The sequence below is a fragment of the Gymnoscopelus braueri genome (assembly GCF_963280865.1).
Source record: "Gymnoscopelus braueri genome assembly, chromosome: 8".
Taxonomy (NCBI): domain Eukaryota; kingdom Metazoa; phylum Chordata; class Actinopteri; order Myctophiformes; family Myctophidae; genus Gymnoscopelus; species Gymnoscopelus braueri.
In genome coordinates, this window is record NC_137609.1 from 52345894 (window position 1) to 52358596 (window position 12703).

Genomic DNA, 12703 nt, shown 5'->3' on the forward strand with positions numbered 1-12703 from the left:
ACAGTTCCGTCTGAGACGTAAGAATTGTCTTGTTGGAATGTTGTGTTTCAGGTGACTGGGATGGTTTGAGCCAAAATGTAATAGAGTATTTCTTTCCATAGGTTTTCTATAGATAGTAGTTTGAATTTGGTTAAGAGGGTCTTTGGAAACGACCACATCGAGAAAGTTGACAAAGGTTAAGCTGCTGTCTGCAGTAAACTTGAGAAAGGTAGTAGTATTGTTTACATAAGAAATGAACTCAGGGAGATTGTCATTCTCTGGTTCGAAAAAACAGATTATATCGTCAATGTATCGTTTCCAAAGTTTGATATTGGAAAAAAATGGGTTTCTCTCATTTAGCACAAATTGATTTTCCCAGTCACCAACAACAATATTGGCATAGCTTGGGGCCACAGAAGTGCCCATGGCTTTGCCAAGTGTTTGAATGTAGAATTTGTTTTCATGCATGAAATATTTTTTTGATAAAACCAAGTTAAGCAACTCACAGAGAAAGGGGTTTGGAGGAATCTCTGTGTCAGCACGAGTTTGAAGTGCTTTTGTGTTTGCTGACAGGCCAATGGCATGAGGAATACACGTATACTACATCTAGGGTGACAAGAAGAGTGTTAGGGTTGACAGTACAATTATTTAGACAGTTTAGCAAGTCTGTAGTGTCCCTTAAGTAAGAGGGCAAAATTGTAACAATGTCCTTAAGCCTTTCGGACGTGAGAAAGTATGTATACATACATACAGCATATCGTGGAATGTTGCCATAATTCACATGCTTCAGAATCTTACGACCTTTCCGCTGGGTTGGAGGCTTTACAGAAACAGTCTTTTTCCGGAGTCCAGTGTGAGCGAGCCAGAGCCGTCTGGGAGAAATCCGGGGCCCTGTGCGAAGTCGCGTGCGCAGCGCGCGTGCGCGCCCCCATCCTCGCGCGCGCTGATTTTAGGGCGGTTTTGGGCGGATATTTCCGAGTTTTTGGTGGTTATTTGCGGTTATTTATTTTTATAACTCTTAATAAATGTGATTATGTTCACTTTTTGCGGGGCTCCCCCAAGTGCGGGGCCCTGTGCGGCCGCACCGTTCGCACTACCCTTCCTGCGGCCCTGGAGCGAGCGGTCAGACACGTAGCCATGGAAGCTCCGTGTCTGCAGATCTACAAGCTGAAAGTTGTGAGCTTGTAGATCTACTATTTCCACCACATGTTCTAACCAGAATAGTGACGCTAGGGTTCATGTGGTTAATGTCACCTCATCCTGGGACATACCAGGTACAAACTAAAAACTCACTGCAGAGTTTTATAGGAACAAAGAAAGAAGAGATGAGATTGAAATGGGAATTCTGTACTGTGTGTGATGATTTTATGACCTGTCTGTCGATCTGTCTGTCGACCTGTCTGTCGATCTGTCTGTCGACCTGTCTGTTGACCTGTCTGTTGACCTGTCTGTTCACATGTTTGTTGATCTGTCTGTTGATCTGTCTGTCTGACCTGTCTGTCTGATCTGTCTGTTGATCTCTCTGTTGACCTGTCTGTCTGACCTGTCTGTCTGATCTGTCTGTTGGCCGCATGTTTTTGTCTGATTTGTCTTTTGGCCCATCAACAGTGTGTAAACTCAGGTCTGAGTTGTCTTTGCACCTGTTGACCTTAGATTTAACTACGGTAAGTTTTGAAGCCTTTTTATCAGCCTTTATTACAACCTTTTCGGCAACCTACGCTCCTCTAGAGTCTAGTTCAGCTGTATGGTCTCCTTCTCTTAGCCACAAACGGTTCACATCCTGTTCATCTTGTGCCTTGACAGCAAGGGGCCACCAACAGGTTTCCTGCTCTGATGCACTTACAGTTGGAGCAGTTAGTGAGAAGCAGCAAGTAGCGCAGGGCAGAGTTGAGTTATGAATAATACACGTTCAGGGGTGGAGTGGAGGTCCGCCCCTCAGAGTTTGTTTTTACAAACGAGCCTTGGAACGTGCATTGTAAATACATTATGCTTTATGGTCTGTGACTGTGACACACAGATACACGCGCAAAACCCCGGACATTTGAAGGAATTTATAAACCCCCCCCGGACAGGCGGACAGGCGGACAAGCACCCAAAAGAGGACATGTCCAGGTAAGAGGACTTATGGTCACCCTAAAATAAATGTATTTTCATGAATTTTCTTTTCTCAGTTTTTAGCATAGCGTTCGCATGGATCAGTTGTGATGTGACATTGTTATAGGAACGTTAAAATAATGGTTGGATTGCTTGGGAAATTCTGTACTTTTGAAAGACATTAGAATATATGTTGTTGTAATTAATTGACTAATTTAGGAGTTATACCGAAGCTCTAAATAATTCTGCTAAACCGTTTGTAATGGAAGTTTGAAGACAGTAGAAGAGGCGATGTTTTTATGAATGTTAAAAGTAATGTTGGCTTGTCTGAAAAAACATGTACTGTTGGTAAACATTTAGAATACATATTGTTGTAATTAAATGAGGAATTTACAAGTTAAATAGAAGCAGGGACATATGTAAGAAAAGGAAGTTTGAAAGGGAAGTTTGGACGGTTTGAGACACAACACAGCCAGGGGTTTGGGAACATGAAAATAATATTTGACTGTGTTAAGAAATCCAGATACGGTTAAGAAAAATAGAACAAATGTTTCTAAAATTAAGTCAGTAATGTAGAAATTAGCTTGAAGTTTATACATAATTTTGCTGGCCGTTTGTATAAGGGCAGGGTGTTGATGGTTCACACACACACACACACACACACACACACACACACACACACACACACACACACATTTTCTGACGTGACAGTAAAGGCTAGCGTGTTATTGAAGCTAAAGGCGGTGTTGGCTATGTTGGAAACATCTTTGTGCTTTTGATATAAATACAACAAATGTTGTTGAAATTTAATGAGTAATTTACAAGTTAAAGGGAACCTGGAAATATGTCTGAAAAGTGGTTTTGTAATGGTCGATTGTGAAGCACAATACAGTTATGGCTTTAGGAAGGTTAAAGTACCGTTTGACTGTGTTTGAAAAATCCAGGTACGGTTGAGAAAAATAGAAGAAATGCTGCTGTGATGAAGTCAGACATTTAGAAGTATATCTGAAGTTTAGAAAAATGTTTGCTGGATGCTGTTGCAAAGGCAGATTTGTCGTTTATTGATACACATACATACACACAGAGACAAACACACATCACTGACACCACACACACATACAGCCATGCACACACACACACACACACACACACACGCACACACACGCACACGCACACACACACACACACACACACACACACACACACACACACACACACACACACACACACACACACACACACACTGGGGAGACTTTTACATTCACTCATGTGACTTCACTCATGTGATGAGAGAAAGAAGGAAGACTGACTGGCAGAATCAGCGTTTGATTTTGTGTTGTTCCACGGCCCTGCCAGTCAGCAATTTTGTGATCAATCAAAATTGTATTTGCAAATTGTCAAATTACACTGGACTTACAGAGCGAGAGCGAGAGAGGCCCATACTTGACAAACTATTTTAAATGAACAGTATAACAGTACTAGTAATAGTTTGTTTTTGTCCACACATACCTATCGATCGCAAATTCAGACAGATCACTTTTCTGCGCGTCTCTGTGTGTCTCTGTGCTCTCCTCGTTGAGTGGACATGTGTGTGCGCACGGCCAGGTTAGGTTTTGATAGGGCATATACTAAGTTGCGCACGGTATCGCGCACCGAAAATAGCCGATCTACAAGCTCACAAGGCGTCGCAGTTTGTAGATCGGCTATAATTCTGTGTCTCCGCCAGGCCGAAAGGCATGGCGAGAGAGTATGTTCTACCTCCTGTCCGTCCGTCTGTGTGTCTGTGTGTCCGTCCGTCCGTCCATCTGTCTGTGAGCAGCTAATCTCAGGCACCGTTGGCCCGGTCGCTGCGAAACTGTGCACACACACTCCCTGGATGCCAATTCAGAACCTCTGCCAATTTTTCACATGGGCCTGTTATAGCGCCACCAGGAGGCCGATTTGTGCAAAACCCATTTACTCCAACAGATTTTATCCAAATGTCATGCAAATCGGTACACAGTATCTCTATAGTCATGTGATCAACACTGGCCTGTCCGATTTACCATATTCCATCTTCATTGGCTAAGGTTGGCTTCCAAAATGTGCAGGATTGGTCTGTTTTGAACAAAATGCCTCAAATCATGAACGCAGCTTGCACTTTCCGAGCAATTTCACACGCAAGGTCCCATTGCCGTGAAAGGCCCAAGAAGAAATGGCCGGTGGGCCGGTTCGGAAAATCCCAGAGCTGAATTTTGGTCCCAGCACGCCCGAGGTCAATACATATTAGGGTGAATGTATGAGATATTCCCTCTAGATGGAATCTTCCTCTTGCTCATTGTCTTCATCTTTATGTTTCCGTGTGCAGTGGACGGCAGCTCAGACGACATTGACGTTCCCATACGGAGGCTGTTCGCTGACCAGGAGCTGGTGAAGAGCCATGGCCTGATGAGTCTGAACTCTGTCAACTGGTCCAGAGTGATGATCCAACTGGCTCACTTCATCTACGCCTACCTGCACCTCAGCACCATGGAGCAGCAGGCCCACCACCACAACCCACTGCCTCCTCTGGAGGTGGTGGTGCCCACCGGAGGAGCAGGGAACATCGCAGGTGAGATCCATTCATCACATCTAATGGGATTGTACTATCGTTAGAATCAATTATGAGTCCATTTCTTTTTACACTTTCAGGGTTAAATTAATACAAATTATCATTTTTGGGCTGTGAAACCGCCCCTATATGTGAGGTTTGGATTTTGCACCCCCCCAACCCTGCGCTGTGATTGGCCACCAGTGTACCCCCCTAACCCTGCACCGTGATTGGCCAATCACAGTCCACATTTATGTTTTTTTTTAAGTTAGGGGTGTACAATGGTTGGTCCGCAATATTACTTTTCTTTAAGTGAACTTCCATCACTGTGAAGACCACTGTGACCACACCGCCCACTTCACACTGGGTGTGATTTTTTTAAAACTTATTGGATATGTTACAAAATACACATGTTGCTCTTTTTCTTCATTTCATATGAAAACAGAATCATAGAAAAAGAATGAGATATTGAATCAAGAAAGAATCAAGAATCAGGAATCAAGAACTTTCTTGTCACATCACAGGTTTACACGTGTAAAGAAGTGGGTGAAATGTGTTTTTGCATAAGCTCCATGTTTTTGAAGAAAAAGGAGGGGGGGGGGGGGGGGGGGGAGTAAGAAATCCAACATTAAATCAGAGAGTACATAAAAAAACTAAAATCGAGATATCTACATATATATGCACATAGCATAATGCCAACAGATACAGTATGTACATGAGGTTAAACATACTGTTAGGTGTGAAAGTGTTAACACATTGGTAGGTCCATATATCATCATTTATTTGCATGACTTGTTTGTAAAATAGTGTTGAGTCATGTGTTCTGTCTCCTATCAGCCGGCTGCATTGTGAAGCAGATGGGCGTGCCGTTGCGTCTGGTTGCCATGGTGAACGCCAACGACATCGTCCATAGGACGGTGCAAAGCGGGGACTTCTCCATGACCGACACTGACACACAGACACTGGCCCCCGCTATAGACATCCAGGTACTGTCACTGTCACACACACATACAGACAGACGCACACACACAGTCACTGGCCCCCACTATATACTGTCACTGTCTCTCTCACGCACGCACGCACGCACGCACGCACGCACGCACGCACGCACACACACACACACACACACACACACACACACACACACACACACACACACACACACACACACACACACACACACACACACACACACACACACACACACACACACACACACACAATATCACACATACTGTCACACACACACACTGTCACACAGACACTGGCCTCCACTATAGACATCCAGGTACTGTCACTGTCACTCTAGTCTCACGAGTTGCCTCCTACTATTTTCAAATGCTTCCGTCAAAACGGGACACTTTCATTGTTGGCCATTATACAAAAGGTAGTTCTGACCAAGCAATCTGATTGGCTGAAATAGCTTTCTAGCCGTGCTTCAAACCAGCATCATAGCACGGGCCTAATCACATTAATAAATCACTCCGCACTGCAGTCCGCACCTGATTAGACCATATATGGTACAGCTGTGCTGTGAAGTCACGCTGTCCCACGGTAGGAAAACAAACAGACAGTAGCCTGACCCACCGCCGCCACCGGAGAACAAACAGCTATGCAAAATGGACTATGTTGTTAATTTTGACTTATTTGGAAAAATTACTCCCATTTCGTTAACAGTCCAGTGTATGTTATACTTTATCGTACGAAGGTATCGCACGGCGAAAATAGCCGATCTACAAGTTCACAACACGTCGCCATCGCGACGCGTTGTCAGCTTGTAGATCAGTTATTTTGGCCACGTGACACGGTCGTACGACGGAGCATATAGCCTACTGGAATTCATTCCACTGCGCAAGCATTGATAGCTCGGCTGTGTTGATGAGACAGTGCCTCAGGTTCATAGTGCTGCTACAGGGACTATTTAATGACTCAGTGAAAAACTCTTCTCTTTACAGGGAAACGGATAATAGCGAAACATTTGCTCCACAATATGAATACATTTGGATGTGTTTTGTTGGTAACTTTTGTATAATCGCAATATTACACTCGAGGGTGTGCTTTACCTTACATTATTGGCACTTCTGTGATGCTGGCGGAACTCGGCTTCGCGTCGTTGCTGACCGCATCACAGGCGTGCCAATAATGACGGTAAAGCACACCCTCTCGGTAATATTGCTTAATTGTCGCCCGTTTTTCTTTAAGAACACGGGCTGGGAAGGACGGATACCTGAGTAAAGTTCACTTTGAGTTGCATCCAACACATCCACTGCCATTTCAGCCTTACCGTTAGATCACTAGAGGCATTTGAATATATATATGTTTTATTATCATGTGGTGCCCTCAGTGGCTGATGCCCCAGGGCACTCGCCCCCTACGGCCTATGGATGATCAGGCCTTGTGTATTATGTTTCCATAGGATCCATACATCATGTATATGTTTTCTATATGTCTCCATATGTTTCCATAGGATCCATACATCATGTATATGTTTTCTATATGTCTCCATATGTTTCCATAGGATCCATACATCATGTATATGTTTTCTATATGTCTCCATATGTTTCCATAGGATCCATTCATCATGTATATGTTTTCTATATGTCTCCATATGTTTCCATAGGATCCATACATCATGTATATGTTTTCTATATGTCTCCATATGTTTCCATAGGATCCATACATCATGTATATGTTTTCTATATGTCTCCATATGTTTCCATAGGATCCATACATCATGTATATGTTTTCTATATGTCTCCATATGTTTCCATAGGATCCATACATCATGTATATGTTTTCTATATGTCTCCATATGTTTCCATAGGATCCATATAACATGGAGCGTGTGTTCTGGCTGCTATCAGGGAGAGATGGAGCCTTTAGTGAAGGACTCGATGGAAGACTTTCAACGTTCTCACAGAAACACCCTGCCTGAAGCCCTACACAAACAGGTTCATTACACTACAGAAACACCCTGCCTGAAGCTCTGCATAAACATGTTCATTACACTACAGAAACACCCTGCCTGAAGCTCTGCAAAAACAGGTTAATTACACTACAGAAACACCCTGCCTGAAGCTGCCTATAATTGGCATTTTTATTGCTGTTGTCTTGTATTGATGACAATACACATTTTTTATTTTATTCTATTGACACCTAGCCTATCAGCTAGCGTTAGCTACACATAATCATCTCCTCAACTAATAATAACAAAACTATCACTGATTCTGAGGATGAGGCAGACTGCATCCCAGTGATCCAAACAATGTTGTTCACCACTATCATTGTTGTTATACAGTAGTTGTGGTGTGGACTCTGCCATGCCCTTCAGTTAGAACGGTTTTTAAAACAACATATTTTAAAATAGTAATATTAAAAGTAAAACAACATATTTTAAAATAGTAATATTAAAAGTAAAACAACATATTTTAAAATAGTAATATTAAAAGTAAAACAACATATTTTAAAATAGTAATATTAAAAGTAAAACAACATATTTATAATTATAGTTATATGGTTCTTGGCACATCCGGTCAGATAACCTTGGGTAAGGACAATGGCCTTCTCCTTCTCTCTAGTGTTCTCAAACCTTTTAGCTCAAGACCCTAAATAGAAATTAGACGTTTGCCCGGGACCCAAACCAGTGAAAATAGCAGATCTACAAGGTGCTATTTTCACTCATTCTTAAACATTAGTTTTTTGTTTATTAATTAATGGAAATTAATTGATTATTTTTATTTATTTATGATGTACTTTTGAAATATTCATTTAATTCATGAAAAGTTGTGATTTAATTTTTTTTAATTATTATTGTTAGCTTTTTTACATCTTTTTAAATATATTCATAGGCTATATTGTTTAAATGGAAGACACAGCAAAGGGGTAATTTACCCATAACAATGAGTCCACGGCCCAAACATGGGTCCCGAACCACTGTTTGGGAAACAGTGGTCTAATGGGTCTGTGGTTGTGCTCTCTCTCTCATCAGTTATCCCAGGCCATGTGGACACAAACGGTGACAGATGAAGGCATTGTGAGCTCCATGAGGAGATGCTGGGAGGAGAACGGCTACTTGTTGTGTCCCCACACAGCGGTGGCAGTGTGGCATCACTACCACTGTCCCCACGACCCTGCAATTCACAGGTGAAAGGTCATCACATTGTTTTTAATGCAGCAACAGGCACAAAGTATGGAGTACCCAAACCCTGTCTGACGGTCATTGTGCATGACTCACCAGAGCATTTGTTCCTAATCTGGTGGTGCCTATTATAGCCTATTCACCTTATTCCTGGCTTCCTCCACTGCGTCACCATTGCCTCTTACATTGAGTTTTTCTCTGTGTGCTGCTTCATTGTCTCCTCCAGGCCGAAAGGCATGAGAGAGTATGTTTTACCCACCGTCCGTCCGTCCGTCCGTGTGTCTGTGTGTGTGTGTGTGTGTGTGTGTGTGTGTGTGTGTGTGTGTGTGTGTAGTAGTGTGTCCGTGTGTCCGTGTGTCCGTGTGTCCTTGTGTGTGTGTGTGTGTGTGTGTGTGTGTGTGTGTGTGTGTGTGTGTGTGTGTCCGTGTGTGTGTCCTGTCTGTGTGTTACCAGCTAATCTCCGGCACCGTTCGCCCGGTCGCTGCGAAACTGTGCACACACACACTCCCTGGATGCCAATTCAACCTCTGCCTCAAATTTTTCACATAGGTCTGTTATAGCGCCACCTGGAGGCCGATTTGTGCAAAACCCATTTTTTTTTACATTACTCCTACAGATTTTATCCAAACGTCATGCAAATCGGTACACAGTATCTCTATAGTCATGTGATCAACACGGATCTGTCCGATTTCCCATATTCCATCCTCATTGGCTAAGGTTTGCTTCCAACATTTGCAGGATTGGTCCGTTTTGAACAAAATGCCTCAAATCATGAACGCAGCTTGCGATTTCCTTGAAATTTCACAAACACATTCCCACTAGGCCAAGGAAGAAATGCCACCCTTTTTCAAATTGGCCTGTTATAGCGCCACCAGCAGGTCTAATTTTGCTAAACACATTTTTGGAACAAAATGCCTCAAATCATGAATGCAGTGTCCGGTTGCCGTGAACGACCTAAGAAGAAATGGCACCCTTTTTCTAGTTCAATATCTGTTCACTTCCTCCCTAGTATAGGCTACAGCAGGTGTAATGCAGGTAATCAGTGTGTTGCCCGATTTTGCAAAAGAAAAAGCGGCCAGGTCTATGAAAACAAGCCTAAAAGAAGCAACTAGGCTCACTTTACATTGACTATTAGACAATATCAGATCAACAAGCTCACAGTGTGTCACATCACGACACGTTGTGAGCTTGTAGAATATTTTTTGACACATTTTAACAACACGCATCTCGTATGGGGGTCCCTGCCACCACATATTCTCAGATGGCTGTCTGCAACTCTGACAAATCAAGGGACCAGCTTGAGATTTTTACATTGTCTCCAATACGGAAGAGACAGTTCATATGAATGGCCTGTAGTTTCACTGTTTTACCCCTGCAGGTGTCAGAAAGAATATTCTCTCAATGTAAGCGGATGGGTTTTTGACTTAACTTTAGACTTAATTTTCTTACCTTAATAAACATTGTCATAAATACTATATGCTTCCAGTCACTAGTTTAAAGTCTCCTTTCAATCATCATGATATGCGTTTTGCTAAATTATAGTTTCATTTATTTTTAAATTGACGATAAAGTAGGCTATGCTCTAGGAGGGGCGGGATGATTTGATTGATAAGCTACACAACCAATAGCATTCATTCCCCGCCCCCGCTCTTGATTGACAAGCTACCCAACCAATAGCATTCTTTGGGGATTGTTTTCCGGTTCCTGTTCCCGACGTGCTCTTTGGCATATATTAAAGATGGCGGATTTCAAATTCCTGAACAATCGGCTTCATTTTCGGTCTGTAGAAACCAGAGGTGTGGCTTATTCCATTCTTTTTATACAGTCTATGGGACAAATACATATTAATCTGGCGGTCTTTGACATGAAAAAATGGGGGAGCCACTGGTTTAAAAAACATTAGAAAGCAAGCCCAATTAAGCAACTACACTTAAAAAAAGCCCCAAATTGCTTAATGTAAGCAGACATGGCAACACTGGTAAACGGGAAACTCATTGATTGACTCATTGGCTCCCCACCTCCCCTACTCCCCTACCTGGCCACGCCCACAGTGGGCATGGAATAAGAGTTATAGCCCAAGAGGTTCTTCCATGGCCTACTGAGAGTGTGTGTGCAAAGTTTGATGCTGATTTGTTCAGCGGTGCTTCAGATTTGCTGATCACAGACACACAGACAGCATGACCATTCCGGCCTGGCGGAGATAAATATTGATGCCAGGTTGAAAGTGGCCACTTTAACCTTTTCCCCAAATCAGTTATTGTATTCAAATCGATTATATCTTATAATCCATTACATTACAATCAGTTTGATTAACTGCTGCACCCCTAGTCTGTAATTAGTTATAATTAGTTAAGCATGTTTTCTTCCAGGTGCTACGTAGCTACAGCCTCTCCCGCCAAGTTCCAGACGGCAGTGGAGAGGTTGACCTTTGACCCTCCGGAGTCGGTGAAGGCGTTGGACCAGATGGCCACCCGCTGCCAGAACCTGGAGAGGAGTCTGGACTGGAAGACTGACTGGGAGTACCGCCTGAGAGAATGCATCCAGTCTATATACACATCTAGACAACCCAGACTTACCACAAACACTTGATTCATGTTATTGACAATAAGTCGTTTAAATTCAGAATGGTCGATTCTATCACTGTTTCTCAACATTGGGTCTGTGGACCACCAGTTGTCCAAATGGACCCTTCATCCATTTTTCAACCTTATCTTCATATATTTGATCCTCTCTAATACTCATTATAAAATGGCACAATTTCTGTCTACTCACTCTGTGTCTCATTGGTGGGCTGTGGATAGTTCAGAAACCTGCCTACCAATGACATCATCGTTGATGGGGATTCTAAGCTAATAGAAACCCTTTCTCTTCCTGGAAAGTTAGCATGCTGAAATAGAAGCCATTTTCCTTGTGTGTGTGTGTCACTTTATTTTTTGACACATGTTGACTAATGTGCTGTACAATGAAGACAAGTCAAATCAGATGAATGTACAAATTAATAAATCACATTTCATCAGTATGATGAACCCAACTGATATTGATGACTCCATGACCTGTTATCTTGCTCAGCTTCCCTCAGGTAGAATGTGGCAATGCTTTTAGTAAGCTGTACCTTTGGACTGATCAGCACTGAATGTCTTGTGTACACTGCCAGTAGGCCAAGGAATTACCTATACGGGGCCAGGCATGGCATTCTATCGATTATTCCATCAAATACTTTTTCAATTAATTGAATAATCGAAAAGCAATTTTTTCTGGGTTCAATTGTATGTTTTGTGTTGAAATCTGCAGAGTAACTTGTAACTAAAGTTTTCCAAATAATTGTAGTGGTGTTGAACGTACAATATTTGCTTCTGAGATGTTAGTGGAGTAGAAGTATAAAGTATTGAAAAATAAAAGTACCTCAAGTACAGTACTTGAGTACTTGAGTACACTTAGTTACTTTCCACCACGGAGATTAACATCTTTAAAGAGTTCCTCTCTGTGAAACTGCTCACTGTCAGGTGAAAAAAGTGGTCTTGACGTCATGCGTAGGAGGAGATGTGGTTTGTCTGTGCAGGCTGATAACAAAAAAACAACAACCTTGAAGTCAGATTTGGTGATGTTGACATTTTTTTTAATCCACTGCACACCACCTGCTTTGACTGACCTACTGGATCCTCAGTAAAATACATTTAGTTAAAATACAATAAACTCTTACAGATTAGATTTAAAAAGGTACATGTAATGTAACAGTCATGTAACATGTGAATCATTCCTCCATCATCAAATCAAATCAAATCAAACTTTATTTATAAAGCACATTTACAACAATCGAAACTGAACCAAAGTGCTGTACATGGTGGGACAAAAGACATCAAACAGGAAAGTATGTGAGTGAGACAACGACAAAGTCACACATCACATACAACATGAGATCAAGA

General features: G+C 42.2%; 1 pseudogene across 1 annotated transcript in view; it reads left to right on the forward strand.

Annotated features, from left to right (window-relative positions):
* The window catches only part of LOC308090070 (threonine synthase-like 2), a 21241-nt pseudogene extending 9617 nt beyond the window's left edge, over positions 1-11624 (forward strand). The window contains exons 2-6 of the transcript XR_013935099.1: positions 4421-4663; positions 5480-5628; positions 7467-7593; positions 8631-8785; positions 11150-11624. The product of XR_013935099.1 is annotated as a threonine synthase-like 2 (transcript). The remainder of the gene's footprint in view (positions 1-4420; positions 4664-5479; positions 5629-7466; positions 7594-8630; positions 8786-11149) is intronic.
* Positions 11625-12703: the final 1079 nt, after the last annotated feature.